At 42.1% G+C, this 25,187-nt stretch overlaps 1 protein-coding gene across 3 annotated transcripts in view; it reads left to right on the forward strand.

Moving 5' to 3' along the window:
• Positions 1-205: 205 nt before the first annotated feature.
• The window catches only part of MTM1 (myotubularin 1), a 119,991-nt gene continuing 95,009 nt past the window's right edge, over positions 206-25,187 (forward strand). For 2 of the 3 annotated variants that reach the window (XM_023725505.1, XM_023725506.1), the window contains exon 1: positions 237-264. The gene's annotated coding sequence lies outside the window, so the exon portion shown is untranslated. Of the gene's footprint in view, positions 265-25,187 lie in introns of all 3 variants that reach the window. The other variant, XM_004390714.1, reaches the window with a different exon arrangement.

Consider the following 25,187-nt stretch of genomic DNA (forward strand, 5'->3'; position numbering starts at 1 on the left):
ATCGCGCAGGCCGGCCGGGGCGAAGAGCCCCGCCCCTCGGAGCGGCTTCCCAGGCCCACCCGAAGCACTCCTTCGCCCGCCCCCGCCCCTGCCACGTGACGCAGCTCCGCCAACCGGCGCGCTGAGGAGGGCGCGGGCGGTGGCCGAAGGCGGGGAACCTTCAGGGGGCGGGCCCTGAAGGGGGCGGATCCGGATCCGGGAGGGGGCGGAGCGGGGCCCGGGAGCGGAGCAGCCTGGCAACGGCGGTGGCGGCGGGAGCCGGAGGTGGGTGCGCGTTCGCGGCTGGGCTGGCTCCGAGCCGGGCGCTGCAGAGACCCGTGGGGGGACCGGGAGGAGGAAGTCGGACTCCCCGGGCTGGCGGGTCCCGCGGGGCCTCTCCGCACCCGGCGGGGGTTCGCCTGAGCGCCGTGGCCGTCCCAGCGGGGCAGGGCTGAGGCCGGGGAGCAGCGGGCAGGTGCCTCCGGCTTCCCCTGCTCTCCCCGCCCCAGGGCCCGGGCCGGCGGCAGGCGAAGGTCGGGCTGGAGTCGGCCCTGCGGGCCAGAGGGTGGCGTCGCCGCCCCTGCCCGGACTTCGCTTCCCGGTCCTGGTTGCCCTGCCTCCCCGGCGACGCTTGGTGGCTGGTCCTCGCCCTGGCCCTCCGGGCGACCGCCGCATCCCTCGTGGGCCAGGCCCGCCTGGCAGTTGGCGTGGAGTCTCGGTCGTCGCCCTCGGACAGTGTTTCTGGGTCACGCACGGGAGGTTTATCTGCTTTTGCAGCAGTTGAGGGAAGATCTAAGAGGGGACGGTTAGTTCCCTGATACGCAGTCGGAAGTATGCCCAAGAACGAGCAAGCGCCCTGTGCTGGGTTGCCTCCCTTAACTGTCTTTTGCTGTGCTCAGGAAGTGCAAACTAATTTTAGTATTTGCCTAAGCAAATACAATCTGCTGCAGATAGTATATTATGGGCTTATAGAGCGCGTCCAAGGTACGAGCCGAAGTGGATTGTGACTGGTTTTTAAACAGACATGCCAGACCTTCGCTAGGATGGAAATAAGCTTGTTAGAATCGACTGGGACCTTGAAGCTGCCGTAGTTCAGTTTTTCTCCCGGATGGGGAAACTGAGGTCCAGAGAGGGTAACTCATATGACCCAGGTTTCAGCGCATCCTAATGGCAAAGCTAATCTCATCAGCCAGGTTTCTAGGGGTATCTTGGGGTATATTTATCAAGTTGTCTTGGATTCTGTGTAGTCTGGGTTCTTTTTGCCACAGCTCACTTTGGTTGCTTGTTAAGTCTCCACCTTAGACTTCGAGCAACAATTTTGCTATAGTTCAAATCATTTTGGATTTCCTTCAAAACCAGTTTACCAGCTAAGCAAGACAGTCAGACTTGTTACTTTAGAAACACATTTTGCTTTCAACCAACGTATATATCAGGTGTGATCACGTGTTCACCAGAGTTGACTCTGAATGACTTTTGGCTGTTTCACAAAATCAAATCTATCCTTAGGAGATTCCACCCCATCGAGGAGAATCAAGTCAGTGGTGCCGTCTGCAACACCAATGTATAGCAGCCTTCCGAGACGGTTGAATCCATTGAGGCTTACTGATTCCTATAGTTATTAAACAGTTGGTCTCCTTACCTTCAAGTCCTACCTTATATTTATCAAGTTGTCAGCATTTTCATTCATTCATTAAACACAGGAGTGCCCATGGCGTGCCCTGCCGGGTTCTAAGTGCCTCTGTTTCAGGTGGAGATGAGTGCTATGAAGAAAAATTGAGCTCTGAAATGCTAAGATGATGATAAAGCAGGTGGACGTGATTGAGAGTGACTGGACATTACTTGAGATTGCTAGTTTTGGATTGTCAGCTGCTGTTCCATTAAAGCAGATGTTAAAAACCAAAAGTCAACTGTCTGAATCTGAGAGATTCTAGAGTCATCATTTCTCCAGTGATGGCCTCTTGGATGGTCAGTTCATCGCAGCCTCAGTTTTACTTACAATTTCCCCGCTTCCAAGCAAACAGTAAGTGGTTTCAAACACCTAGGGAGGTGGCCTTCAAAGCCCCTGCTGTCTCTGTAGTTGCTTCACTCTCTCTAGCTGCAGGAGGCTCTGTGGAGGTCAGTATCACTTGTTGATTTCATGCCAGTGTCTGCTGGGCTCTAAGAAGAAAAGGCTATGGCACACAAGGACTTCTCTTCCTCTGCACTGTGAACCTGTTATCGGGAGTGATTGTCAGTCTTTCTGTTGTGTGGTTTGTAAAGGAACTGGTTCATTTTGAAGTTAGCTGTAAAGTGCAGAAGCACTCAACTTCCTAAGAACAGGCATGCTAATAAAATGGCATTAATGATGGCTTACTCTAAGAGTTGATCTGTTTAGTACCTGAAGTTCTCTCATATTCGGTATGTTCAAAGGCTTCAAAGCAAGTTTTTTAAATGTTTTACAGGTTCTGAAAAATGATTAAAGTTACAAAAAATACTTCAATATTCTTTGGTCCAAAATGAAAGGAGGATTAGCAAACTGTAGTTGCCTTAGAAAAACCACTGAAAGCACATGTGACTCTTGCTCTTTATTGAGGGCTCCAAAATAAGAAGAAAAGCAGCCACTTCAAGGCTTAGGAGGCGACATTTTTAACAGATGGCAAAGGATTTCAGAGGCTGGAGTTTCTAGTTATTTCTAAAGTTCATTCAGTTTTATAACAGAATAATAGGTTGTTTTCATTGGTCTTTAGTAATTTCTCTTCCCTGTTTCTGACCTTTTTGAAGTTCTGCTTTCTTTATTTTCTAGTTTCTCAGTTCATTATTCCTTTTTGGCAGATGTTGGGGGGGGTCGGTGGAGTGGGGGCTGTTGACTACAAGGTGTTGACTCTGGGTTGGGCAGCCCACCTGGATTTGAATCCTGGCTCTAATATGACCTCTGTGACTTTGGGCGAGTTACTTGCCTCCGTGCCTCAGTTTCTCTGTCTGTAAAATGAAAATAATAATTGTACCTTCCTCATAGGGTTGTTGGGAGGATTGAGTGGATAATCCAGGATAAGTGTTTAGAGCAGAGTAGTACACGTAGTAGGCACTCAAGAACAGTGAGCTGTTATTTACTTGAACTATATGAACTTTTCTTTTAAAGAAAAAAATTAAGCTAGCTATGTCCCAATAAACGTTTGGAAACCCAGTAAGCTTGATTTTCTATTCATTTCTCTGTATTTCATTGTTGATGTGAGCTTTTAGTTTCAAGGTGATGTTGGCAGTGGCGCCCTCAGTTCTTGCAATGCTAAATTCCCTTTACCATTTGGACTCAGAAATTGCTTGAGGCCATACTTTGTTTGTTGCTACAAACAATAACAGCAAGAGAAGCCATCTTTCAATTCCTCTGCCTTGAAAGCCTGTGTATGCCAGGAGACCCAGCTGGAGGTCGTTGTGTTGAATCCAGCTGTCATCCTATAGTTGGAGGATGTTTTTTTTCATTGAAATGTTTGTAATGCACTTTTCAACAGTGAGGACCCTTTTTAAAAAATTAAGAATGTGGCAGCATCTCTTTAGAAAATTAGCATCTTACACTAGTGCATTCTTTCTGTTTCTGTCAGAGGAACAAGCGGTAAAGGAGCCTTTTGTCTGTGAGGGGGAAGAAAGTTCCCCGCATTTGGATTCCAGAAGCCAGGTTCGAGTCCCAGTTCTCCCTGGTTAACTCTGGGACACTGGGCAAGTCATTTTCCCTCGCTGCTGGTAGCTTCTCCATCTGTAGGACAGAGCTAATCAAACCTGCACCGCCGAGCTCCCAGTGTTCATCAGAGAGTCAAATGATATCACGTACATCGGAGCCCTTTGTGAACTGTGCAACATTATGATTATTATTGCATTAATGTGTTATATAAGCCGTCGCTATTTGGAGAACTGGTGTAAGAGGGCAGCCGTCCTCTCTGTTCTTGGCCCATCTCCCCTGTAGCCTCCCTCTCCCGTCACCATTGAGATCTGCAGGCGTCTCTCAAATGGACGTGAAGCCATTGGTACACCTTATGAGTTTCCATTTTATTTATTCCTAAAATGGTAGTACTGGATAGCCAGCAGACACAGGGGAGGGCATGGTGATATCTGTGTCGGGGAATTTTGCTCGCCTTTTTCTACAGGGTCTCAGAATGGAAGTCTTTCCCTTTTCAGAACTAGACGTTACCTCAGCTCCTCAGGCCACTCTCCGATCCATACTAGACTATTGGATGCTTGCGCTCCTGGGGCTAGAAGGAGAAGAGACCCAGGCTGCTTAGGGGACTTGATTAGTCTCCAAGTCCGTACCATTTTCTTGGTACTTGAATTTCTTTCTGAATATCTTGAAATGACTCCATAAATAGCTCTTAGAAATTTCATGTACTGATATTAGTTTAGTATTGCTGTTCCTTGACTCTTTATTTTGATAGATAACTCCTGCGTATTTCCGTATTAATTTTTTTATCTTCCAAGCATATAATAAAGAGGGCTGAAGCTGAGGACATTTTCTGAGCACATGAAACATAGTAGACATTTAGTGACCATTCTTCGACTTGAACTGGACAAGGAGGGATATCTTAGGATTGCTTGGATATGCTCGTTTTAACAAATTCTGTTGCATGCCTAGAAGTCAGGTTCTCTGTCTGCAAGATGAAACAGGGCTCATACTTAGTCTTTCTTTACATAGTCAATAAGTAAATGAGCACAAAAGTTCTTTGAATCCAGTGATGGAAGGGAGAGGTCTCACACATTGCTTTTCTTCCCACCGTCTTAATTTTTGGGTGTTTGTGATGGGCAGTTTGAGTTTAGGTTAGTTTTTGCTTTGATTGTTGGTATATTTGGGATGGCAAGGGGTGAGGGAAGTTGAAGGGCAATAGTTGACAAAAAAAATAAAAGTAACTTGTTTGTAACTCATTCAGCTCTTACCCCCTTGCCTACAAATCTTGACAGCACACAATGGTGCCCTTTCTCTGGCATGAGATAATTGTTATGTGTTGATATCATGTCCTTGAACTTTTTGTAAGAAGGAAGCACTCTTTATTTCCCCATGCCTCTTAAAGCGGAATAGGCTGCTCTGTCAGGGAGTCATGCCTTCTCCCTCGTGGGAGCTATTGAGGCAGAAGAGGCTGAGAAAGGGGATTCTTAGCACCAGATAAACACCAACCAAACCCATTGCCATTGAGTCGATTCTGACTCAGAGCGGTACGTTAAATTCTGTTATGGCCCTGAGATTACTTAGGTGGGGACTTAGGAGAATGGGGACTGTGCTTTGAGGGTTCATTCCAGCAGGCCTAGAATTGGCCAGCTGTTTTACTGGAAGAAGAAGAAATATACCTGCAGTCATTGCCTCCTGATCCTGACGTGAAACATAGCACCACTTGAGGGTCCTCTTTGGGGACAATAGTGGGAAGAAGGATTGGTGCTTGGTTTCAGTGAGACCCCAGGAGGGTGTTACCCTTGACATTGGTTATGTGACTAGCAAGATTTGTGAAACCCCAGCCAAGATTCCATTTTGAGCTTCCTGTTCCGAGGGGTTCCGGATCCGGGAAAGTGGACGTTTCTCCGGACCGCTTGCTACGAAACCGATTGTTTCAAGCTGGGGCTGTGTCTAACCCTGCTGGACATTTCTTTCTTCACTGTTATCAACTCTCAGCTGACATGACCATTTCTCCGGAATCCCAGTTACTTCTGTGTCATGAGCAGCTTTTCCTTGTTGATAGAGACTGTGTAGACGGCCTGCTCCTTAGAGTTAGAGCCACAGCCTGTCAGCCTCATCTGGGAGCTAGTGAGAACGGTGGCCGCTCAGGTCCTGCCCCAGACCTAGGAACGCAATCTGCATTTTAATAAGACCTCAGGTGATTGGTATGTAAATGAAGTTAGAGACGCAGGGCTAGAGTAGCAGTTCCCATGCTAGCTTCAGCTGCTTTGAGACAGCGCCGTCCAGTAGAAATATAACGTGAGCCACATGTGTGGCATTTAAAATGTTCCAGTAGCCACATTCAAAAAGTAAAGAAACTGGTGAGATTAATTTGAATAATATATTTTATTTAATACAGTATATCCAAACCATCATTTCAACATGTAACCAATATAGCAGTTATTAGTGAGATATTTCCCTCTTTTTTGCACAGTAAGTTGTTGGAATCCGGCGTCTGTTTTACACTTCCAGCACATCCAGCTGGGACTAGCCGCATTTCGGGTGTTCAGTGGCTCCGTGTGGCTCGGCGCTGTCGTGGTGGACAGCGCAGCAGTGAGAAGGCCGCTCAGGCCTGGCTGTGCTGATGACTTGATCAGATTCGCTGCGCAGCCGGGGCGGCCTCAGTGATAACTTACATTAACATTAGGTGTAATTGGTGCCAAGCCCTTTGCCCGGTGCTTTTACCAACATCTCGTTTTAATCCTCACAACATTGCTTTGAGGTAGAAACTATCCGTATCCCACCAAGTCTTAGGTCTAAGGGGAGACAGGAAGTAGCAGCGCCAGGATCCGAACCCAAGCGAGTCGTCCTCCTGGGTCTGTAGCCTCAGCCGGTACTATGTATACAGCCTCCCTGCAGCTTCCCGCAGCTCTCGTGACTACAGGAGCTTTTCTCAGTTTCAGTTTTGCAAGCTGTATGCAGAAGGCGCCATTGGTTGGTATAAGTGGGAAATGGAAGCTGCTTTCTTGAGGGGAACTTCAAAGACCTTGGGCAGTGCTTCTTCTCTGGCTTTTCAGAGAGGGCGAGGAGTCCAAGATAGAACCGTTCTTGTCCTGGGAATACTGTAGTCCAGTGGTTTTCCACGCTGGCTGCTCACTAGAACCACCTGGCAAGTTTTAAATACCTGACACCTGGGTCCACCCTCAGAGATTTAGATTTAAACGATCTAAGTGAGACTTGGGTTCCTGGGTGGCACAAACTGTTAAGGCTTGACTGCTAACCAAAAGAGTTGTTGTTGTTGTTAGGTGCTGTCGAGTTGGTTCCGACTCATAGCGACCCTATAGGACAGGGTAGAACTGCATCATAGGGTTTCCAAGGAGCGGCTGGTAGATTTGAACAGCTGACCTTTTGCTCAGCAGCCAAATGCTTACCCACTATGCTACGAGGGCCCTGAACTCACTCGGAGGCACCTCAGAATAAAGGCCTGGCAGTCTAGTTCTGAAAAGTCACAGCCTTGAAAACCCTACAGAGCTTAGTTCTACTGTGAAACAGATGGGGTCACCATGAGTTGGAATTGACTCCACTGGCAACTAGTTTAACTGTTTAGGGTAAGACTCAGGAGTCCCTGAGTGGTGCAAATGTTTAACATACTCAGCTGCTAACAGAAAGGTTGGAGGTTCGAGACCACCTAGAGGCTCTCTGGAAGAAAGGCCTGGTGATCTACTTCTGAAAAACCAGCCATGGAAAACCTTACGGAGCATAGTTCTACTCTGACACACGGTGGGGTCTCCATAAGTCGAAATCGACTCCACGGCAACTGGTTTTTAGGGTGAGGGCCAGGCATCTGCATTTTTTTAATGTAATTTATGTATTTTTGTTGTTGAGAGTATACACAGCAAAACATACACCAGTTCAGCATTTTCTCCATGTACAATTCAGTGACATTGATGACATTCTTTGAGTTGTGCAGCCATTCTCACCCTCTTTTTCTGAGTTGTTCCTTCCTCATTAAAATAAACTCACTACCTGCTAAGGTTGTTATCTAATCTTTCAAGTTGCTGTTGTCAATTTGATCTCATATAGTAGTTCGTAAAAGAGCATAATGCTCAAGGCAGACATTCTTTACTAGTTAAGTCAAACTATTGTTTGGTTTTAAGAAGACTTCAAGGGATATTTTTGGTTTACAGTTTAAAGATTATCTCAGGGCAGTAGTTTCGATGGTTCAGCCAGCCTCCGTGGCTCCAGAAAGTCTAGAGCCCATGAGAATTTGAAGTTCTGCGTTTTCCCTCTGTTGATCAAAGATAGTATAGAATCTTTGATCAAAATTTCTGTAATGGTAGCCGGACACCATCCAGTTCTTCTGGTCTCATGGCAGAGGAGGCAGTTCAAATATCTGCATTTTTTAAATGCTCCAGGTGATTCTGACGTGTAGCCAGGGTTGAGAGCCACTGCTACAAACAAGTGCTCCTCCAACTTTAATGTGCTATGAATCACCTGGTTGAAATGCAGACTCTGACTCAGGAGGTCTGGGGCGGAGCCTGAGAGCATGTAGTTCTAATAAGGGCCCAGGTGGTGCTGAGGTGGTTGGTCTGTGGCTCACACTTTGAGTAGCCAGCTGCGTCAGAATCACCTGAAGCGTTTTTTTTTTGTTTGTTTTGTTTGTTTTTTTAAACTACCAGTTCCCTGGCCTCCTGCCTGGAGTTTCTGATTCAGTAGGTCTAGGGTGGGGCCCAGGCTCTATTTTAGAAGGCGCAATGTTTTCAATATTTCACCATTAAGTATTATGCTTACTTTAGATTTTATGTAGACACATTTTTAATGCACTGTTTTGGTCATAAACGGATGTTGAATTTTATCAAGCATCTTTCTTTTCTGCTTTTATGGAGATAATGTATTTTTCCCCTCCTTAAACCTGTTATATGTATGGGCTAATTGAAGGAAATTTCTAATCTAACTCCGTAGTATTAACCAAATTTGCACTGCTGGGATGAACCCCACATGGACATGATCTTTCCTACTCGGTGCTAGGTTGGATTTGATAATATTTTTCTTCAGCATTTTTACATCTGTATTCTTGAATGAGATTTGGCTTTGATTTTCTTTTCCATACCGTCTTTGTCTAACTTAGTATCATGATTATACTAGCCTTATCAAGTGAATTAGGAGTCCCTGGTGGCACAAATGGTTAAGTGCTCAACTACTAACCAAAAGGTTGGAGGTTCAAGTCCACCCAGAGGTGCCTCCGAAGATAAGGCCTGGTGATCTACTTCTGAAAACTCAGCCATGAAAACCCTATGGAGCATAGTTCTATTCTGACACACATGGGATCACCATGAGTTGGAATTGACTCAATGACAACTGGTTTGTTTTGGGTTTTTTTGTTTTGTTTTGTTTTGGTTTTATAAAGTGAGTTGGGGGTCACCCCTCTTTTTCTGTTCTCTGAAAGTTTCTCCAAGATGGGAATTATGTGCTCCTTGAATGTTCGGTGAACTGGCTCATAGAGCCACCTGGGCCTGCTGGTTTTGGTGTGGGAAGATTTTAAACTACCAGTTAATTTCTACCTGCCATGTCTGTGCTTATGTCTGTCTTCTCAGTCCTAAACCCTAGTATTGTTTACTTGTGCTTTCTCTATTTTTTTCTTGATTAATCTTACCAAACCCATTAAACACCCATTGCCGTCGAGTCGATTCCGACTCATAGCGGCCATATAGGACAGAGTAGAACTGCACCATAGGGTTTCCAAGGAGTGGCTGGTGGATTCGAACTGCCGACCTTTTGGTTAGCAACCTGAGCCCTTAACCACTGCACCACCAGGGCTCTGCAATCTTACCAGAGGTTAGTCAATTGTGATTATGATACCAACTTGATAATATAGTTGTGTTCATTTGTTTCCAATGTTTTGAGATTTTTTTTAATTTAACTTTTTTAAGGAATAACAACTTCATATGACTTAAAGTCAAATTTATATCCAGGTATATTCAGAGAAGTCTTGCTGCCATTCCTGTCTCCTGCCAGCCATGCGGTTTCTTTTTCCCCATATTCTATGGGTTGGTTGTTTTTTATTTTTAGTTTTTGCAAATTTGAGCAAACACACATATAAACACACGTATTTGCATCCCCCCTTCTCTTACACGAAAAACACACTCTATACACTGTTGTGCCTCTTGCTTTTTTCAAATAAAACTACATTCTCTTCATTTTCTCCTTCCTTTTTCTTTGGATTTATCCTGCTGTTCTTAAGTTGGATGTTTCAAAACCCAGTATTTTCATTACTATTCAGTTCTAGTATATTCTGATTTCTGTTATGGTTATTCCATTCATCTGTGAGTTGTTTAGAAGTTTATTTTTAAATATACAAAATGTATTTTCTAGGTATGTTTGTATTGATTTCTAACGTAATTGCATTAGGTCAAAGAATGTGGTCTGAAGTTCACTGAGGATCATTTTACATGTTGTTTTGGGTCTTTCACTTAGCGTAATGCTTTTTATATTCATCCATGTTGTTGCATGCCTCAGCAGTTCATGCCTTTCTATTGCTGAGTGGTATCCCATAGTATAGCTAGAACATAATTTGTCCATTCACTAGTTGATGGACATTTGAGTTGCTCTAGTTGTGGGTCATCATGTGTAAAGCTGCTGTGAACATTTACTTACAAGTCTTTGTATGGACTGATGTTTTTATTTCTCTTGTGTTAATACTTAAGTATGGTGTTGCTGGGCTGTGTGATAAGTGTATGTGTATCTTTACAAGAAGCTACCAAACTGTTTTCCAAAGTGCCTGTACCATTTTGCATCCCACCAGCAAAGTATGAGCGTTCCAGTTGGGCCAGTCCTCACTGGCACTAAACATAGTCAGTTTTTAAAATTGTAGCCACCTGAGCAGATGTGTAATGGTATCTCATTGTGCTTTTAATTAGCCTCTTTCTGAGGACTAACAAGCATGTTGCCCATGTCTTCATGTGCTCATTGGCCATTTGTATATGTTCTCTGGTGAAGTGTCTGCTCAGATTTTTTGCCCATTTTTTATTGAATTAGATTGTTTTATTATTGAGTTGTAAGAGTTCTTGATATATTCTGGATACAAGACCTTTATCAGATATGCGATTTGCAAATATTTTCTCCCAAACTGTGGCTTGCCTTTTCATGTTCTCAACTGTGCCTTTGGAAGAGCAAAGCTTTGTAATTTTGATGAAATCTAATTTATCAGTTTTTTTCTGGTATGGTTTATGCTTTTTGTCTAAGAAATTTTTATCTAAGAAATCTTTGCCTAAGTTTGCAAAAAATTTCCCCCGTGTTTCCTTCTAGAACTTTTACAGTTTTAGCTCTTCCATTTAGGTCTATTGTGGCAGACAGACCCCAGGGTGGCCCCATGATTTCTGCCCCTTGGTGTTCACAGCCATTGTAATCCCTTTCCCTTGAGTGTGGGTGGGACCTGCGGCTTACTTCTAGTCAATAGTATATGGAAGAAGTAAGGGATTTTGAAGATGTAGTTAAGCTCACAAATCAGATGATTTTGAGTTACTCAAAAAGGCTTTATCCTGGATGGGCCTGAATTAATCTGCTGAAAGACCTTAAGGGAGGCGCTGGGCCTTCCTTGACGTCAGAGATTCTCCTTGCTGGCTTGATGAAGTGAGCAGCCATGTTGAGGAAGCCAGGAATGTGGACGGCCACCAGCCCAGAGCCAGCAAAAAGCCAGGCCCTCAGCTATGCAGCTGTAAGGATGTGAATTCTACCAACAACCTAGATTCACTTGGCAGCAGCTCCTTACCCTGTCAAGCTTCCAGCCTGGGTAACACCTTGATTGCAACCTTGTGAGACTCTGAGCAGAGGACCCAGGTAAACTGTGCTTGGACTCCTGAGCACAGAAACTGTGAGATCATAAATGTGTGTTGTTTACAGCTGCTACATTTTGGTAATTTGTTATGCAGAATTAGAAAACTAATACGTCTGTGCTCCATTTCAAGTTAGTTTTCTATATTATATGAAGTAAGGGTCAAAGTTCATTTATTTTTCCATATGGATATCGAATTTCTCCATGGTCATTTGTGGAAAAGACTACCCTTTTCCAATTGAATTATCTTGGTACCTGTATTAGTTTCCTAGGCTGCTATAACAAAGTACCACTAACTGGGTAGCTTAAAACAACAGAAATTTCTTCTCTCACAGTTCTGGAGGCCAGAAGTCTGAAATCAAGGTGTCGGCAGGGCCATGCTCCCTCTGGAGTATCTAGTGAAGAATCCTTCCTTGCCTTTTCCACCTTCTGGTGGTTGCTGGCAATCCTTGGCATTCCTTGGCTTGCAGCTGTACCACTCTAATTTCTGCCGCCATCTTCCCTCTGTGTGTGACTGTGTGTCTTCAAATCTCTACTTACAAGGACACTAGTCATTGGATTAGGGCCCACCCTAATTCAGTATGACCTCATTTTAACTTGATTGCACCTGCAAAGACCCTATTTCCAAAAAAGGTCACATTATCAAGTCCTGGGGGTTAGGACTTCCACATATCTTTTGGGAGGACACAGTTCAACCTACAACAGTAGCTTGGTTGAAAATGCATTAATCATTGCTAGGACCTCCAAAGAATGGGTCTAATTCTGCACTCCTTTTGCTCCGTTGATGTGTATGTCTATCCTTATGCCAGTACCACACTGTTTGGATTACTGAGGCATTCCTGAAGTCAGGTAGTTGGAGTACTGCAACTTTGTTCTTTTTCAGCATTGTTTTTGCTGTTCTTCGTCCTTTGCCTTTCCATATGTAAATTTTAGAATCAGCTTGTCAATTTCTACTGAAAAAGCCTGTTGGTACTTTCATAGGGATTGTATTGAATCTACTGATCAATATTGATATCATAACAATAATGAGTCTTTTGATACTTAAGCATGCTATATCTTTCCATTTATTTAGATCTTCTTGAATTTCTCTCAGCAATGCTTTGTAGTTTTCAGTGTACAGGTCTTGCACATATATTGTTAGATGTATTCCTAAATATTCATGATTTTTTGTTTGTGAAAATTGTATTTTTTTATATTTCATTGTCCATTTGTTCATTGCTAATAATGCAAATACAGTTGATTTTTGTGTATTCATTTTGTGCATCATGCAACCTTGCTAAATTTACTTATTAGTTCTAGTAGCTTTTCTGTAGTATTCTTAAGATTTTCTACATATATGAGCATGTTATCTGGAAATGCAGTTTTTTTTTCTTTCAACATATCATGTCTTTTATTTATTTTTCTTGCCTTATTACAGTTCCTAAGACCTCCAAAAGATGTTGAACACGAGTGGTAAGAACAGACATCCTTGCCTTGTTCCCACTCTTAGTGGGAAAACATTGTCTTTCACCTTTAAGTATGATGTTAGCTATAGGTTTTTCATAGATGCCCTTGTCTCTTCCTAGTTCTTATCATGATTAGAGGTTTGGTTATGCTTGTAGAGGCCACATCATAGATACAGTCTTCATCAAGATAGTCTACTTCATGAATGGCCATGTTGATGCTACATATAGTAACCTTCATACTCATTATCAACCACTACCCCGACTACCCATCTTTTCCTCCTAGTGTTGATATCCAGAGCTTGGAAATTCTCTTCACTCCTCTGTGGAGCAGCATCTAATGCTCCTTCAAAAGGCCTGCAAATTCTCTGTGTAAGATTCATATCTGTCATTGTCATAGTACTGGAATTTTTTCATCTTTGCCATTCTTTTGACATAGGTTTTGGTTCCCTTTCATCTCCTTGCTTTTTTTTATTTTTTATGTCTGCCTTTTCTCTTAAATTGTTTCTTCCATATCTCTAAAACCTTCTTCCATGCTAAAAATGCTAAATTCTGGAAATGTGTATGTTTAGTCCTTTCACCTTCTTTGGTAGCAGAGGTGGGTGGCAGCTTGTGTTTATGGCTAGGATAATAGGTAACTGCTCCAAGTAAGAAGATAATTATTGTCCCTACTGTCTGGGTCACTGCAAGTCTCTTTCTTTGGAATCTCCAAGGCTTCTAGCTAAGCTGGTCTCTGGGAATTCCCTTTGGACCCTCCTTCTGTAACTACTATGACAAACTGCCTGTTGGACAGGCTACTAGTCGTACTGCTAATCTCTGCTAACCTTCAAGGTTAACCTGCTCTTGTAAATTAGGACCAGTTAAGACGTATCAAGCCCAGCATTTTTCAACAGTTAGGAGACACTTGGTGGTATTTCAAAATATCTCAGTTGATTCTTTTTGCTTCTAGTCCACGTAGAGAAGTGTCAGGAAGCTCCAAATCCAAATTATTCAGCATATTTCTGGAACTTTTCTTTGGAATTGCCGTCAGACCATGGCACATTTTAACAAATATCCTCAATGGTGTCAGATCATTGAGTGAGGATTGGACATTGGGCTCTAGACCACAGTCATTCTGAGACACATCTATTAAATATACACAGTGTGCACCTGTGCTGTGAGGACTATTGTTTTTGTTTTAAAAATTAAGATATGGTTAAAATTCATAAGGTGCTGTATAGCTTTTAACTCTTAAGGCAGTTTCAAAAGCAGACTTCCAAAAATACTTTGAGCAGTGGTAGGATTGCTGGAATAAGTGCAGACCATCACAGGGGACTTCTTTGAAGACTAACTCATTTAGTGACATATGCTCTAATATGCTCTTGAACAAATGTCTCATTATATAGTAATCATACCTCATGGGGTATTCATTCTATTTTTGTCTACTAGCAATACAGCTTTTCCTTATTTTAAACATAGTTGTAGAAGAATCTTCAATGATACAGAATAATATTGCAGTGGGTAAACAAGAAGGAATGTACTATGTCACTGGGGGAAAAAAATCATTGTTTGTTTACTCTTCTTTCAAATAAAGGCGGAGTTAAAAGCAGAGACTCTCATACAGATTTGTACACCAGTGTTCATTGCAGCACTATTCACAATAGCCAAATGGTGGAAACAACCTAAATGCCCATCAACAGATGAATGGATAAACAAAGTATAGTACATACATACAGTGGAATACTACATAGCCAGTAGGGGAAATGAAGTCTTGATACATGCTACAATATGGATAGAGCTTAAAATAAAGGCTGAGGTACTTCTTTGTGATCATCAGATTTTGTTACATAGAGATGAAATTCCAAAACACTTTTTTTTTATTCAACTGTGCAAGCGAGAGGGACAATGTCCTCATGTTTATTTGATCATCTGTTAGGGAATTAGAATGGCAGACATCTGTAAGCGGTTAAAAGGGCTAGACTGACTGGGTTTGAATTCTAACTTTAACAGTTAGTAGGTATCATGGGTTAAATTATGTCCCTCAAAAACTTATGTCAATTTAGCTAAGCCTTGATTCCCAGTATTGTGTGGTTGTCCTCCATTTTGTGATCTGATGTAATTATCCTCCATTTTGTGATGTGTTATAAATCCTAACCTTTGCCTGTGGTTATAATCCCATTTGTGAATGGCTCGTGTTTGTTATGTTAATGAGGCAGGATTAGGTTATGTCGATGAGGATTAGATTCTGTTTACTATGTTATTGAGGCAGGATTAGAGTGTATTTTGAGTCAATCTCTCTTGAGGTATAAATGAGATTAAACAAGCAAACAAGAGAAGCAGAGTTGGGAGAAGAGAAATGCCAAGCCACATGAAGATTGCCTAGGAGCAGAAGCTCTATGAAACAGGGACCATCTTCCCAGTGGACAGAGAGAGAAAGCTTTTTCCTAGAGCTGGCACCCTGAATTCAGACTTCTAGCCTCCCAAGTGTAATGTATGAAGTATGAATCTAGGATAAAAGAAGTTGTCAAAAATAAAATGGAACACATAAAGGTCAATATTATAGGCATTAGTGAGCTAAAATGGACTGGTATTGGCCATTTTGAATCGGACAATCATATGATCTACCATTCTGGGAATGACAAATTGAAGAGGAATGGCATCACATTCATTGTCAAAAAGAATATTTCAAGATCTCTCCTGAAGTACAACACTGTCAGTGATAGGATAATCTCCATACACCTACAAGGAAGACCAGTTAATACAACTATTATTCAAATTTACACACCAACCACTAAGGCCAAAGATGAAGAAATTGAAGATTTTTACCAACTTCTGCAGTCTGAAATTGACTGAACATGCAATCAGGACGCACTGATAATTGCTGGTGATTGGAATGCGTAAGTTGGAAACAAAGAAAGATCAGTAGTTGGAAAATATGCCTTTGGTGATAGAAATGACGTCAGAAATCACATGATAGAATTTTGCAAGACCAACAGCTTACTCACTGGGAATACTTTTTTCAACAGCATAAACAGCAACTATGCACTTGGACCTCACTGGATGGAATACACAGGAATCAAATTGACTACATCTGTGGAAAGAGACCATGGATAAGCTCAATATTATCAGTCAGAACAAGGCCGGGGCTCACTGCAGAACAGACCATCAATTGCTTGTATGCAAGTTCCAGTTGAAGCCGAACAAAATTAAAACAAGTCCACAAGAGCCAAAGTACAACCTTGAGTATATCCCACCTGAATTTAGAGACCATCTCAAGAATAGCTTTGATGCATTGTACATTAATGACCGAAGACCAGATGAGTTACGGGATAAATCAAGGACATTATACATGAAGAAGGCAAAAGATCATTAAAAGGACAGGAAAGAAAGAAAAGATCAAAATGGATGTCAGAAGAGACAGAAACTTGCTCTTGAATGTCAAGTAGCTAAAGCAAAAGGAAGAAATGATGAAGTAAAAGAGCTGAACAGAAGATTTCAAATGGTGGTTGGAGAAAACAGAGTAAAGTATTATAATGACATGTGCAAAGACCTGGACTTAGAAAACCAAAAAGGGAAGAACACGCTCAGCATTCCTCAAGCTGAAAGAACTGAAGAAAAAATTTAAGCATCGAGTTGCAATACTGAAGGATTCTATGGTCAAAATACTAAACGATGCAGGAAGCATCAAAAGAAGATCAAGGGAATACACAGAGTCATTGTACCAAAAACAATTGGTCGACATTCAACGATTTCAGGAGGTAGCATATGATCAAGAGTCAGTGGTAATGAAGGAAGAAGTCCAAGCTGCATTGAAGGCATTGGAGGAAAACAAGGCTCCAGGAATTGATGGAATATCAATTGAGATGTTTGAACAAACTGATGCAATGCTGGAAGCACCCACTGGTCTATGCGAAGAAGCTTGGAAGAGAGCTACCTGGCCAACTGACTGGAAGAGATCCATATTCATGCCTATTCTAAAGAAAGGTGATCCAACAGAATGCGTAAATTATCGAACAATATCATTAATGTCACATGCTAGTAAAAATTTGCTGAAGATAATTAAAGAATGATTGCAGCAATACATTGACAGGGAACTGCCAGAAATTCCAGATGGATTCGGAAGAAGACATGGAATGGGGGATATCGTTGCTGATGTCAGATGGATCCTGGCTGAAAGCAGAGAATACCAGAAAGATGTTTACCTATGTTTTATTGACTATGCAAAGCCATTCAACTGTGTGGATCATAACAAATAATGGACAACATTGCGGAGAATGGGAATTCCAGAACACTTAATTGTGCTCATGAGGAACCTGTACATAGACCAAGAGGCAGTTGTTCAAACAGAACAAGGGGATACTGTGTGGTTTAAAGTCAGGAAAGGTGTGTGTCAGGGTTGTATCCTTTCACCGTACTTATTCAATCTGTATGCTGAGCAAATACTCTGAGAAGCTGGACTATATGTTGAATATACCATGGACTGCCAGAAGAACAAACAAATCTGTCTTGGAAGAAGTACAGCCAAAATGCTCCTTAGAAGCGAGGATGGCGAGTCTTCGTCTCATGTACTTTGGACCTGTTGTCAGGAGGGACCAGTCCCTGGAGAAGGACATCATGCTTGGTAAGGTAGAGGGTCAGCAAAAAAGAGGAAGACCCTCAATGAGATGGATTGACACAGTGGCTGCAACAGTGGGCTCAAGCATAACAACGATTGTGAGGATGGCGCAGGACTGGGCAGTGTTTCGTTCTGTGGTACATATGGTCGCTATGAGTTGGAACCAACTCAACAGCACCTAACAACAACATAACAACAGCCTCCTAAACTTTGAGAGAATACATTTCTGTTTGGTAAAGCCACCCTCTTATGGTATTTCTGTTATAGCAGCACTAGATAACTAGACAGTAGGGAGCGAGTTTTGTTTAACATCTCTGTTCCTTGAGTTTGTCATTTGTCATTTGGAGATAGTAATAGTAGTTGCCTTATAAGGTTGATGGGAGGATTAAATTAGTTCATCTATGCTTAGAACAATGCCCGTTGTTGCTGCTGTTAGTTGCTGTTGAGTGGATTCTGACTCATGGCTACCCCAAGTGTGCAGAGTAGTATTGCTCCATAGGGTTTTCATGGCTGTGACCTTTCAGAAGCAGATTGCCAGGCCTGTCTTCCAAGGTGCCTCTGGATGGATTCAAGCATGCAACCTTTTGGCTAGTAGTCAAGTGCTTAAGCATTTGTCCCACCCAGGGACTCCTGAACAATGCCTAGTCCATAGTAAAAGATTGATGACTCAGAACTATAATCGCCCATAAGTGGATGTTCTGTTTTGCTTTAGTCATATAGTATCACCTGCAGTATTGTCCTTATTGCTAATTAACTTTTCTTATACCTATTTATTGTCTTTATTGCTAGTTAACCTTGTATTTATTCATCATCTTCCCAGCTCAGTTGCTAGCTCCTTGAAGACCTATCTCAAGTGTTTTGGAATCTCCTGCGGTGGTCTACCGTAGGTATTGCAGTAATTCCCTAACATATATGTAGGTCACCAATTGTGAGCTCTTGGGAAACATGGTTGAACAATTATATATGCTGAGTAAGGAATGTCTCAGAAATGATTGGTTGGTGTCATTCCATTATTTCTCCTAAGAAGCCATATTAATATTTCAGTGCTGGTTCATTTACTAGGTGTTCAGTGAATGCTTATGGATGGATTGACACTCTGAGTTGTTCTGAGGGCAACCATACATTGCCATGACCATTTTGTAGATTGTTAATGTCTACAGCTCAGTTCCCTTCCTGTCCGTCTCATTGTTTTCCCGCTTGCTGCTTGAATTAGAGTGTTGACATGCCTGGAGTTTCATCTCATTCCAAACGGTTGATTTGCCTACATTGTCATCCTTTATCATCTTGTCCATGTAGTTTGATTTTAAAATATAGTTGCTGCCAGATCAGACAAAGGCATAGGAAGATTTGGCACACAAATACCATTGCAGTTATTGCCCATGTGCACTGCCAGAAGACATTTACAAAAATGTTCATAGCAGCATTGTCTGTAATAGCTTAAACCTGGAAAGAGTTCAAATGCCTGCTGGGAGAAGAATGGGAAAACAAAGTGTGGGACAGTGGACTACTATGCAGCAGTGAAGATGAGCAGACCCCAACGCACGCGTCCACTTAGGATTCTCACCATTATGCTGGATGCAAAAAGCAAGGACAGAAGAGTGCATACTGATTCCATTTCTATCAAGTTCAGCAACACGCAAAACTAAGCAGTATACTAAAATTATAAACTCAAAAATCAGTTGTAGGGAGGTGGGTTGGAGTACTTCTAAGGGTGGAAGACTTCTCCAAAGTCATGAACGTTTCTGAGGGTGATACTATAGTCATTTATTCACTGGAAGTTGAGTGTCCAAGGTGTGGTCGGTGCTGATGCCATAGCCCTTGCCCTGAGGAAGCTCAGATCTAGCAGAGAGACACCAGAAGTCAATGGATAAATAGAGTTCAGAGGGAGAAGTGAAAGATTAGAAATAGATACAAAGTACAGAGAAGTGAGGTGTGTGTGTGTGTTTGTGTATGCATGTGCATGGGGTGAGGGTGGGGGTCAAGAAAAACTTCCTGCATCTGAAAGCAGGTAAATAAGGACCCAGTGCCCACAAAGCTCCTGCTTCTACCTTCAAGTGAAAGTATCTGGAGAAATTGGTCTCCAGCCTTTTCTCTCTTTTTCTGGAAACTATGCACATCTACTCTCGTTAGTCCTTTCTCTTCCCTCTCCCTCTCCCATGAATTCTGGTCGAAAGACTCTTTGTCAGTAATGCCCAATCCCTAGGCTTTCCTTTGGAGTCTCTTAACACAGAGCTGAGAGGGTTCTTGGAAAGCAGGGAGATGTTTTGAACTAGCACCTTCATTGTTATTATTATAGCTGTGACTATTTACATGTTTTTATTCTTATTTCAATAATTACTGTTTACATTTTTGTTTAAGAAGGTACCTTTCACACACAAGTTTGAAATGTACTTTTGGGGCATTGTTCTTGTAGGAGAAAATAGTTCAACAAAATATAGTTTTGTCATGGAGCAGATCAACTGAGTTCATTAGTTTTGGAGTTGGCAGGTGGATGGGAACTTGATCTTGTTCCTATTTTAAAATGTTGTTTACTGGCAGGTATTTAATTGTTATAAAATTCATTGGTGAATTGAATGATCTGTTTAAATGTATGCAATATCATCGCTAGGTAGCCTTAGTATGTTTTAAAAAATTAACTTGATGGTAGTTTCATTTGATGTACCAATTTTGTGTATGAAGCATTTCGAAAGCAGGGGTATTTGTCCTGTTTCATGGCCACAGCTCATGTCCCTAAAGCCAATCAGCTGTCTTGAAAATGTGCCATTGGTCATGAGGGGACCAAATAATAAGGTTAATGGATCAGCCCAAATCCATCCCTAACTGCTGAAAGAAATGATTCCAGCTCCACTGGGTCTGAATTATATTGTTTTTAGCCAAAGGTCTTTGCAACATTTGAAGAAGTAGAAGCAGGTGTATTATGATCTTTCAAATGAATTCTATCACATTGATACAAAGAGTGAGTTTCTAAATGAAATGCTATTGAACGATTTATAATTTCTGAAAAAGAGTAATCAGACCAAAGACCCCTTAGCCTGATATTCAAAGTGGCCAAGACAAATGGAGAAACGCTAATGCATATGTATTACGTGTGTCTATTTAGACAGTCAGCTTGCTTCAGCAGGTACTGTTTGGGAAAAAAAGTAGTTAAATTTTGTAAAATGCTGCAACTGCTATGGAAAACAATATGGCACCTCCTTAAAAAGCTAGAAATAGAAATACTATATGATCCAGCAATCCTGCCACTAGGAACATATCCTAGAGAAGTAAGAGCCGTCACACAAATAGATGCATGCACACCCATGTTCATTGCATCATTGTTCACAATAGCAAAAAGATAGAAACAACCTAGATGCCCCCAGCAGATGAATGGATAAACAAACTATGGTACATACACACAATGGGATGCCACACAAAGAACAATGAAGAATTTATGAAGCATTTCATAACTTGGATGAATCTGGAGGACATTATGCTGAGTGAAATAAGTCAGTCACAAAAGGACAAATATTGTATGAGACCACTACTGTAAAAACTCATGAAAAGGCTTACACACAAAAAGAAACAATCTTCGATGGTTATGGGGGAAGGGGTGGGGAGGGGAAATCACTTTGGTGAAAGGGAAGACAGCACACCTTGACCAAGGCAAACCCATGGAAGCTTCCTAGACACGTCCAAACACCTTGATAGACTGAGTTACTGGGACTGAGGGCTAGGGACCATAGTCTTGGGGTCATCTAGGTCAATTGGCATTACATAGTTCATAAAGAAAATGTTCCACATCCTATTTTCGTGAGTAGCACCTAGGGCGTTAAAAGCTTGCAAGTGGCCATCTAAGATAAAATCTATTGGTCCCAGCCCATCCGGAGCAAAGGAGAATGAAGAAAACCAAAGACACAAGGGAAAGATTAGTCCAAAGGACTAGTGGATCACAACTGCCACAGCCTCCACCAGACTGAGCCCAGAAGATCTAGATAGTACTCGGCTATCACCACCAACCACTCTGACAAGGATTGCACTAGAGGGTCCTGGACAGAGTGGGAGAAAAATGTAAAACAAAATTCAAATTCACACACAAAAAAGACCAGACTTACTGGTCTGACAGAGACTGGAGGAACCCTTGAGACTGTGTCCCCCAGATACCCTGCTAATTCAGAACTGAAGCCACTCCTGGAAGTCCACCTTTCAGTCAGAGATAAGGCAGGCCTATAAAACAAACGATAACACACGTGAGGAACATGCTTTTTAGTTCAATTAAGTATATGAGACCAAATGGGCAACACCTGCCCAAAAGCAAAGCCTAAAAGGCAGGAAGGGACAGGGAACCTGGAGGAATGGACACAGGGAGCCCAGGGTGGAAAGGGAAAGGGGGAGAGTGCTGACACATCACAGGGATTGCAACCAATGTCATAAAACAATTTGTGTATAAATTTTTGAATGAGAAACTAACTTGTGCTGTAAACTTTCACCTAAAGCACAATAAAATTAGAAAAAAAAACAGTGAAATTTAAGAAACTTCTGGTATATTTCTAGATACTTCAGCCAGAATAGAAGGCAATGAGGAGAGGTCTCTGTGTTAGAGATTACACAGAAAGTTTCCCTGGGCTAGGAGTCAAGTTTTTTTTTTTTTTTTAATGGAAGTAGGCATACTTTGGAGCTCTGGTGGCACAGTGGTTAAAGCTCCCATGTGCTGACTGAAAGGTCAGCGGTTCAAACCCACTAGATGCTCCGTGGAAGAAAGATGTGGCAGTTGACTTTCTTAAAGATTTACAGCCTTGGAAACCCTATGGGGCAGTTCTGCTCTGTCCTCTAGGGGCTCTCAGGGGCGCTGTGAGTCAGTATTGGTTTGTTTTTTGGTTGTAGCTGTTTTAGTGCTATAGTGGCAGAGTTGAGTAGCTACAGAGACCATATGGCCCACAAAGCTTAAGATATTTACTGTCTGGCCCTTTCCAGCAAGTTTGCTGGCCCTTTGTTCAAGGGAAATTGTATAAAATGGAAGAAATCCCTAGGTTTGTAGCTCATAGTTTGTTTTCAAGTGGATTGAGCCCTCCCTCCTCCCCATAAGAAAATGTGTAAGTAAAATTGATAGTTTACATGGTCTCAAAATGGCTGTGATGTGAACATTTCTTTTTTGTCCAGAGTGTGGTTTGGCTGAGGGCATCTTTTACACTTTCTTGCCTCCTAGGTGGCTTACAGTCAGAGCAACTTTATGGGAAAAGTCAGAATAAATTAATCTGGTAAATTCTGTATTTACAGGCACCCAGGGTACAGAATGCTCCATGAGTGGTTCTCATTGGGGGTGACACTCCCTCTAGAGGCCAAATTGGAAATTGAGGGGGGTTGTCTTTAGGTTGTCTTTAGTAGGGAGCCCTGGTGGCACAGTGGTTAAGAGCTGGGCTGCTAACCAAAAGGTCAGCAGTTCAAATCCACTAGCTGCACCTTGGAAACCCTATGGGACAATTTTCCTCTGTCCTATAGGGTCGCTATGAGTTGGAAGAGACCCAACGGCAATGGGTTTGGTTTTGGTTTTTTGGTATAGGGTCGCTATGAGTTGGGATAGACCCGACGGCAATGGGTTTGGTTTTGGTTTTTTGGTATAGGGTCGCTATGAGTTGGGATAGACCTGATGGCAATGGGTTTGCTTTTGGTTTTTTGGTATAGGGTCGCTGTGAATTGGAATCGACTCCACAGCAATGGGTTTTTTTTTTTTTTTTTGGTTTTGTCTTCAGTGTTGAAAAATACATTATTGTATTGTAAACCGTTGCCCTTTTATTTCTCCTTGATACTGGAGTTAAGTTATATTGATTTTTTGGAATTGTGTTTAGTTAGTAATATCTATGATTTTCATTTCAGAATAGTGCAGCGGCTTTACCAAAATTTGTTTTATAGAAAAGGGAGCATTGGGTCTCGTACTGTTGAACACCACTGTGCTGAGTAATTGGCATTTTTTCAAAACACACTTCCCAGTAAGGACCTTAGAAAGACCCTGGAGTTCTGGACTCTTCAGAGGCTGCTTGTTCATAACTCCTTGTAGGTTTCCACCATCATCAGGGTAGCATTCAGAGAAAGAGCATCCGGAAATGTAATTGAAATTTCGACCCAAAGTGCTAAATCCTGTTAAGTAAAATCAGAAGAGAAGGCCTGCATGCGTTTTGTCACTGAAAGGTTCTGACACACGAAAGTTCAGAAAAACAACTGACCACGGGCTGTGGACCTGCTTAGATTGTGCTTGTCCAGGCCTGTGAGACAGAGGTCAGAATTATTTTCTAATTCTGCTGCTTTTAGATTTGTTTTTTTACGGGGTAAAAATGGCCCATACTGTTTAAAAGGTTTATAATTATGTCTGCTCTAGCTATTTTGTGGAATCCTGTTTTTCACATCCAACAGAAAGGGGAAGAGAGTTTCTTAGTCTGGAAGAAGGGTGTGGTGGAAGAGGTTTTGTACCTTAATTGGAAATGTCTGCTTCCTGAGAAAAGTGTATAGCCAGGATATTATTGCGAAGGGGCTTCTTGGTGTAAATTGTGTCAAAGTGGCCTAAGTTAACCCTGCATCTCTGCTCACCAGAGCCATCGTGGTCTTCAGTATCCTGATGAGCCAAAGGTTTGTGGTACCTATTTTTCTAAAGCTTGCATGAATGCCTGGCTTAAATGAAATACTGGAAAATCAATAGTTAAATTCCTTGGTGAAGTCTTTATTGCCCAGAACATTCATTCATTTAGCAAATACTACTGAGTACCTGTTGCGAGGCCAGACACTGTTACCAGTGCTGTAAGTACAGCATTGAAGAAAACAGACAGGAATCCCTGCCCCCATGGAGCTTATATTCTAGTAGGGGGAGGTAGACAATAACAATGGATTATTATCCGAAAGGGGTAAGTGCTAGGGAGAAGGATAGGGAGTGGGTGTGTGTGTGTGTGAGAGAGAGAGAGAGGGAGAGAGAGAAGGCCCATTGAGGTTAGTTGGCTTGAATTTAAAGAGAGATCCAGTTAGGGATGTATTGTATTTTTAAAAATCTGGTTTATGCAATAATGCCACCTTTATGTAGCTTTATTTGGAGGGACTTAGCAGCCTTCTAGGTTGGTTGGCTAAGTGAGGTGAGTTCTTAGTCCGTAACTCCTTCTCTACTGAAAGAAACAAACTTGTTTTCTTTCACAATAGAAACTGCTTGGAAGCACTTTTCCCTAGATGGGAAGGCACTGCAGTGTTAGGAGACCTAGGCTAGGACTGGCCCTGCTACTAACTCACCCTTATCACATACCCTCTCTAGACCCCTGGTCTTCTCTGTAATAGGAAAGGATTGGCCTTAAATCAAAGGGTTTTTTCTGGATCAAAAATTAATAGAAGTGCACCGTTGGTTGGGTCTTATAATTAGCATATATAGGGAACTAAGTTTCAGTTTTTTCCTTTAAAACCAAGGTAGCCAAAATTCAATGCGTTTAAGTAAAAAGAATGAAGACTTTTTGACTATTAGGAGTTTGGGGCAAAATGCTCTCTAACCAGAAGGGTAGCTGATTTTTGCAAACTTCAAATGACTTCTTGTTGTTGTTAGGTGCCATCGAGTCGGTTCTGACTCACAGGGACCCTGTGTACAACAGAATGAAACACTGCCTTGTCCTGTGCCATCCTCACAATCGTTGTTATGCAAAACTGAAAGAAATGAAAAGAAAATCCAGAAACAAAAGGAACTCAGTACAGGAGAGTAAAAAGAACAAAGAAAACGTTAGCACCACAAAAAAA

Source organism: Trichechus manatus, unplaced genomic scaffold (assembly GCF_000243295.1).
Source record: "Trichechus manatus latirostris isolate Lorelei unplaced genomic scaffold, TriManLat1.0 scaffold00323, whole genome shotgun sequence".
NCBI lineage: Eukaryota > Metazoa > Chordata > Mammalia > Sirenia > Trichechidae > Trichechus > Trichechus manatus.